Source organism: Dipodomys ordii, unplaced genomic scaffold, assembly GCF_000151885.1.
Source record: "Dipodomys ordii isolate 6190 unplaced genomic scaffold, Dord_2.0 Scaffold20, whole genome shotgun sequence".
Classification (NCBI taxonomy): Eukaryota; Metazoa; Chordata; class Mammalia; order Rodentia; family Heteromyidae; genus Dipodomys; species Dipodomys ordii.
Window position 1 is genome coordinate 13,719,143 of NW_012267236.1, and position 7,605 is coordinate 13,726,747.

Below are 7,605 nucleotides of genomic sequence, written 5' to 3' on the forward strand. Positions count from 1 at the left end.
AATACAGCTAGCACAAAACTTTTAAAGACAAAAACCATATGTTTGGAGTGAAAACCCAACCCAACAAAAGCAGACCATATAGGGGAATACTCAGGGAAAGAAAAGCAGACCATTTAGGGAAATACTCAGGGGCAAGGAAATCAGCAAATCAAACTGTTTAGGGAAAGTCGGGGTTAGCAGTCTTTGTAGCAAAGCTTTCCTGGGGCTCAACAGCATGACATCTGCAATTCAAAGAATGGCCTAACTCACCTGTAGGCTTTTCAGAACTGGGTGAAAAGCCCCCTCTACCCAGCAAGACACCAGGATGGCAGTGAGGACAAGACACTCTTACTTAGACCCAGTATTACTTCATAGAGAGCAGGCAGCTGGGCCCAAGGAAGCAACTTCCACTTCCTTCCAACGGGACCATCAGCCACAGTCATCTACCTTGTGATGGACTTCCTGGCAGGTACTGAGCGCTCTCTCACTAGGGAAATACAAGCTGGGACTGGACTGCAAGCAGCCATCAGAGCAGGACTGTGGGTTGTGAGCCCTTACACCCTGTGTCCCCACAGCCTCGGTCATTCAGGAACCTCCAGGGCTGAGCATTAGTCTCCACCTTCCACTCTGGATTTACTAACCCAGGGACGCCCTCCTTTCCCAACCCTGTCCTCCCCACTTAATTAGTATTATGCATGTGCTACTAATCATCTGTGTTGCTGCTAGATGAGACTGGTGCTGAGTGGCTGCTGAAGCCACTGCTTGTCAGGCCCTGGTGAACAGAGCCACTTGGGGATCTGAGCCAGCAGTTCTGGGGCAGGCCTGTACGTCTGCAATCCCAACAAGCTTCTCCCTCTCCCTCTCTTTCTCTCTTTCTTTCCCTTTTCTCTCTCTTCCCCTCTCTTGTCTCTCTTCTCCTCTCTCTCTGCTCTCTCTTCTCTTCCTCTCTTTCCTTCTCTCTCATCTCTCCCACTCTTTCTCTCTTCTCTCCCCAATCCCATCCCTCCTTTCTCCCCTCTCTCTCCTCTCTCCATCCTAAGGGCCATTCCTAGTCTCCTCTGCTAGAGAAGCATAAACCTGCCCAAGGAAGGCAGCTTCACTACAGCCCAAGGATCCTGGGGCTTCTTGTATGATTCTCCCCAGCCTGTAGGAGCTCCTGATTGAATCTAAAGGGGGTTGGGGCCCCATCAGAGAGGATTCATTCCAGGACTCACACTCCACTGAACCTATAGCCCCAGCCAAGCTCTAGAATGCTAACCAGAGAGGAGCATTCTAGATAGAACCCTTTCCCAACCCTATTGGCCCTTCCTTCTCTGGGCCTCAGTCTCCCCCTTTGTAATATATGGGTAGACTGGAGCTGTCTCTTAGACATCTGGCTCTGTACCCCATTAACACAGGCTCAAGCTCAGCTCAGGATAGGTGGAGGTGGGCCAGGGAGGAAAGGTGGGGATGGGGAGACCCAGCAGGGCAGGCTGGCTTCCCCAGGATGCACACCTTCACAGCTTCTTTCTGCACAGAAGATCAAGATTATTTTTAGGAAGATTGGTGCCTCCTGGGCTGTGATTCATTAATGCAACTGACAAAGATCAGCATCTTTTGAAATCACAGTGGGAAGCTGAGATTTCCACTGGTACTGCATCTAGGGAAGGGGGCTGTGGGACAGGGCCTTATGTGACAGGGTCACATGGGCGGGGCCAGAGGATATGGTCTTTGGAGCCTACAGAGGCTAAAGTCAGAAGAAATCGAAGTTAACTCCTATGTTCTCAAGGCACTCGGCACTACTCCTCTGACACCAGATGTGCGGGGGTGGTGCCCCACACACTAAGCACATCTTCAGTGAGTGCCAGCTGTGTGTCCTGTCTTTCAATCCATTTCTGACACTGCAACCTGGAGAGCGCATCTAGCTCACAGACCTAAGGTGCATCCCTCAAGATGCCAGTCACAAGCCCCACCTTGTGACCTGAACTTTTGCCCAAATGACTAAATCTGGGCTCTTATGACCTCCCGCTCAGGCTTAACTAATTCTCTAGGATAGCTCACACAGCTCAGGGGAGCACTGTACATTCACCTGCCTGTCTATTATACAAAGGATCCAGATGAACAGCCAGATGGAGGAGCTGAAAGGGCTCAGAGTTTCCATACAGCCTCTGGGCATACTGCCTCACTAGTACCTCCCCATTGGGTCAGCAATCTGGAAGCTTCCTCAGCCTGATCTTTTTTGTGTCCACAAGGTGCCTTCATTACACAGGCATAATGGATCAAACCACTGGGCACCAGTGACCAACTTGACCTTCAGCATCTCTCTTCTCCCTAAAGGTCAACCCTCTAATCACATCAGAGTCTTCTGATGCGATCTGATGTGATCAGCCCCTATCCTGAAGCTTTCTAGCATCATCTCATTAGCATACAAAACATTGCTCTGGAAGTTCCAGACTTTAGGAGGTATGTGCCAGGACCCAGGACTCCAAGGACTCAGGAAAAAGACCAAAAAATGTATTTTTTATTACACTGTAGTATATCAAGGGACCTGAGAATGAGCATTTTGAGAGGGAAGGAATTAGTGCTTAGGGCAGGACAAAGCAAGATCTCTTCAGTGTATTCTGAGGTGTGTGTGTGTGTGTGTGTGTGTGTGTGTGTGTGAGATGAAGGATAGCCAATGGTGACATTGACATCACAGATAACCTTCAAGGCCTCTTTGGATTTATTCCGATTAATACTCATGGAGGCCGTACTATGGACACTCTGTGTTATGAGGCCTTAGTTACCCCCTCTTCCATCCACCACTCAATTATTCTGCAAATTTATATTGGTTACCTGCTCAGGGCAGGCCCTGAGTCAGGTGTTAGTGTCAGAGAGGAGCCATCCTTCAAGGCTCTGAGTATAGTGGTAAAGCAATCCCATGTAGTCATTTCTGAGCTACAGGTCAGAAAGGGAAGCCCAGAGGAGAGCCTCGAGCACTTAGCAGAACCTGCAAGAATTAAGGAACACTGGGCAAAAGCACAGGGGCATGATGAAACAGGTGAGTACAGAGAAGTGGCCCAGAGGAGGAACGGGAAGTGATGGTCTTCCTCAGCCCAAACATACCATGGCACCGAAGAGGACCCTTTGCCCACCAACATTCTCAGACCCGAAACCTCTTGGTTGGTTGGTTGTTTTGTTGTTGTTTTTATGTCAGTACTCTGGCTTAATTAAACTCAAGGCCTGGATGCTGTCCAATTACAATACTTGAACTAAATTATAGTAATTTAAAAAATACTGTTATTAAAGTGATATACAGAGAGGTTACCACTTCATAGGTCAGATAATGAATACAGTTCTTTTGGGCAATATCATCTCTTCACTTGCTCTCTCCCAATTTGCCCTTCCTACAAGTTGTATAGTTCATTTTCAGTGTGTCTACTGAGTACCACTGCTGCCTTTGTTCACCTTTTGTCCTTCCATGTATGTGTGTAATTTTGTCTTTTGACAGAAGGAAAGAATCTCTCTGACCTCAAAGGTTATGTCTTCATAAAGCCTAAGTTTATTGACTCAGAAACACAATTCCTTCCAAGGGGCCAGCTTGCATAATGTTTATGTAATCAGAGTATTATATCCATTTTGTGGTATTGGGGATTGAACCCAGGGGTTTGCACACCTGTGGCAAGTATCTACCACTGAGCTATACCTTCAGCCCAAAATTTGTCAGTGTAGATTTCTTCTCAGAACTAGGCCTTACACATGTTAGGTAATTGCTCTACATCCTCAGCCCTTAATCAGAATATTATGAAAATTTATGTTGACATAGACCAGGCAAAGCCACAAACTTCTAGCTTACAAATGCTGGAACCTGGTACAAGAAGTTGTAAGTTAAAAGAGCTCGGTAATGAGTTTGATAAAGCACCTGGTCCTATAAAATAAGTCAGACCATAAACACAGATGGAGAAGAAGCAGAAACAAGCTTGCTTTTTTCTTTCTTCTTCCTTTGTTTCATTCTTGCTTGCTTTCTGTCTGTTGGTCTCTCTTTCTTTCCTTCTTATTTTCTCACTCACTCGCTTTCTTGTTTCCTTTTTCTGCAGTAAAGTTTTAATTCAAGGCTTTGTATTTCCCAAATAAGCACTCATCTTAAATCCATACTCCTTTTGCTTTTAGTCTGTTTTTCAGATAAGGTCTTAAACTTTTGCTGGGGCTGGACTCCATCCTCCTAACTCTGCCTCCCAAATAGCTGGGATTGCAAATATGTACCACCTTACCCAACCTCAAACTTTTTCTTCTTACACAGTAGATTAGTGGGGACACTCAAAGCTACAAAGCAACACATGCAAAATTTGAGCAAATTACCTCATGTTGTAAGGCTAAAAAACAGAACTAAAAACAGCACAACAAAAGTAGGAAGAGAGCTAGAAGCAATAAGAGGAAGAAGTACACTAAATTTATCACATTTCATAAGAAAAAAATGAATAGATACTGTCCAAAGTCAACAAACCATGAAATAGAGGTGAAAAAACTTTTAGTTCTATGGTACAAGCTGCCAAAACTATTCATGGAAAATAGTTCAGTTGGTTTCCTTTGGGTAATAGGATTGGATGTAATTAAAAAACTCCCGTTTAGCTTAATGCCATTATCTATAATTTGCCTCTTTAATTAGTTTAATTACTTAATTTTGTGGTACTGGGGTTTAAACTCAGGGCCTCATGTTTGCTAGGCAGACACAGACTACCACTTGAGCCATGCCCCAGCCCATTTATTTATTTATTTATTTATTTATTTGCCTTATAGGATCTTATACTTTTTCATATAAGGTCTTAAGCTTTTGCCCAGGTCTAGCCTCCAACTACTATTTTCCTCTCTATGCCTCCTATAGTCATAATATACCTTAAAATATCTTACAGGGGAAGAGTTGAGGGAAGGAGAAGAGTCTAGATGTGGGTGTGGGGGGGTATGTATGCAGATGTTGGTGGGAGAGGAAAGAATTTGGGTTCCATTGGTCTGTGGGTACTGAAGCTCCCCAGGAGCAGGGTACCTATTGCGTACTATCTAGGCTTGGCTCACACCAATTTTCTAAATAATTATCACAAACTGATCAAAGAAAAAGAATTAGATGTCAGTGCTGGGCTCCTCTTTCACCCAGGAGTCGGGGAGAGAGGAAAGAGGGAAAGAAAAGAGGATGGAAAAAAGGAAGGGAGGGAGAGGCAGAGCATGAGGGAAGGAAGAAAAGAGGAGAGAGGGAAGAGAGAGAGAAAGAAGGCAGGCAGGGAGGAAGGAAAAGCAAGTTATGAACCAGTCTCACCTGAAATCCTTTAACAGGACAGACAACAGCCATCTTCTTAAACCATTTTTTTTTTTTTTGGCCAGTTGTGGGGCTTGAACTCAGGGCCTGGGTGCTATCCCTGAGCTCTTGCTCAAAGCCAGTCCTCTACTGTGTTGAAACACAGCTCCACTTCTGATTTTCTAGTGGTTATTTGGAGATAAGAGTCTCACAGACTTTCCTGCCTGGGCTGGCTTTGAACCATGAACCTCAGATCTCAGCCTCCTGAGTAGCCAGGATTACAGGCGTGAGCCACCAGCACTTGGCACATACTCTTTGCTCCTGTCCTAGCCCCAGACTCACAGAGGTACGGAACAGGTCAAAGGCTTGTTTCTGAACAGCCTGAGATTCAGAGAAAGTCCAGAACCCCTTGGATGACTACAGTCTCACAGAGAAACAATGGACGTGGCAGAGGAAGGAAGCTCCCTAGGACTTGGGTGTCCTAAGCTCTGAGTTTCTCCCCTATAAGGCCACGTAATCCTCCTGCTCAGGGGCTTGGCTTTCCTCTCTACCCCAGGAATCGCATGTCTTCTGCTAGCATTCTCAAAGCAGGCTAATTCAGGAAAGACGCAGATCATTCACAGGTCTTAGGCAAGGTGTTTGTGCAGATGCGTGTTTCAGTGGCTTTGGCTTTGACAACATTTGTATGTGTCTGCAAAAACAAAGAAATACGTTTTTATTGGTAATGGAAAGTGTTTTTCAGAGTTAGAAATATTTTAAAACAACCCCTTGAGTAGTTCAAGTCTCTATGAGGAAATGATAAACATGTATTGCATACAAGGCCGATCTAGTTTTCCTCATTGAATAATAAGAAGGAGACAAGGACTAAGAAATAGAGAGAGAGAGAGGTACCCCTCTCTTACCCATGCACCTGCCAGCTGGGTTTCTGTGGGTCACAGGATGCTCTGTGGAATTTAGGGGTACTGGGCTTAAGCTGGTACAACTCTGGTGACCACAGGAAGAGGCCATAGAGGCCTTGTCCCACCATGAAAGATAAGACAAGTTGCTAAACACTGAAAGGGGCCTTTGTTTTTCCAAAGACAATCTTCTTTTCTACCCCATCTTTAAAAAACACCTACTTGCCCGGTGCTGGTGGCTCATGCCTGTAATCCTAGCTACTCAGGAAGCTAAGATATGAATATCACATTTCAAAGCCAGTCTGGGCAAGAAAGTCCTTCCAATTCTTATGTCTAATAAACCACCAATCTGAAGTGGTGCTGCGGCTCAAAATGGTAGAGTGCTAGCCTTGAACAAAAAGAGAATGCAGGGACATGACTGACAAAAATAAATTTAAATTTAAATAAGAAAATAAGCATAGTGTGGCAGTTCAATTATATATATAAATAAATACCTACTTTTACAATATTCCAACTCTATCAATGTCCTGCCCACTCTAGACCAATTAAGTCACTCTAGCTCTGGCTTTACAATAAAAACCACTCTGGGTATTTTTTCTCTAGGAGCTAAGCATTTTCTTGGTCCAAACTCATGCAAAGCAGAGCCCAGTGAGGTTTGGGTGCAAAGGAGGCACCAGAAAAGGCACCAGACCTGGTCCCCAAGGTAGCGCGATGAGGACATGGTGGTGCCTTTGAGTGGCAGGGCCTCAGCTAGACCCTTAGGTTACTGGCGTGTGCTCAAGAGGATTGCCAGACACCAGCCTTGTCTGTGTTGGTTTCCTGACTCACTATGTAGCCATTCCCTTGACCATACATTTCTGCTATGTTGGATCACTCAGTCTCAAACTGGAACTTCTAACACCCTGAGCCCAAAAGTCATTTTTTCCCCCTCTTCACAAGTCACCTGCCTCTTCTCTTTCGTTATAGCAATATGAAGCTAACACCAGACCTTGGCCAGATGGAAGCCTTCCAGATTAGAATGATAGCCATACACATAAGAGCCTCTGCATGGCCCCCACAGGCTAGAAGTTGAATGACCCCCTTCCCACACCTACACCACCTGAAGGCCCATGGATTGGCCCATCATGGTAAGCCACCCTAAGGCTGGGAGGCTGCAAACAGAAAGCTGACCAAGCAGAGAAAGACTTTCATGGCTTCCCTAGCTACTCCTAGCCGCTTATTAATATTCAGGTAGCCACTCACACTATTCATCTGAGGCCACAGAGGAGCTGAGATTTGATCTAGCCTGGCTATGCTGCATTAAAATCAATTAAAAAGGAGAGATAAGCCTCTTCTTTCTGATTGAAAAATACACAGGCACAAAAGATGCACACATATACACACACAGAGCCCCATCAATCACCCAGGCTCTGCTTTCCTCGGCCACCTCCTTCTTCTTCTTCTCCTTCTTCCTTCTTCTTCTTCTTCTTCTTCTTCTTCTTCTTC

The 7,605-nt window shown here is 45.3% G+C and overlaps 1 long non-coding RNA gene across 1 annotated transcript in view; it reads right to left on the minus strand.

The window, feature by feature from the left end:
- Positions 1-5,770: 5,770 nt before the first annotated feature.
- The window catches only part of LOC105983671, a 12,533-nt gene continuing 10,698 nt past the window's right edge, over positions 5,771-7,605 (minus strand). Inside the window, exon 3 of the long non-coding RNA XR_001174951.1 lies at positions 5,771-5,915. This is a non-coding gene — a long non-coding RNA (uncharacterized LOC105983671). The remainder of the gene's footprint in view (positions 5,916-7,605) is intronic.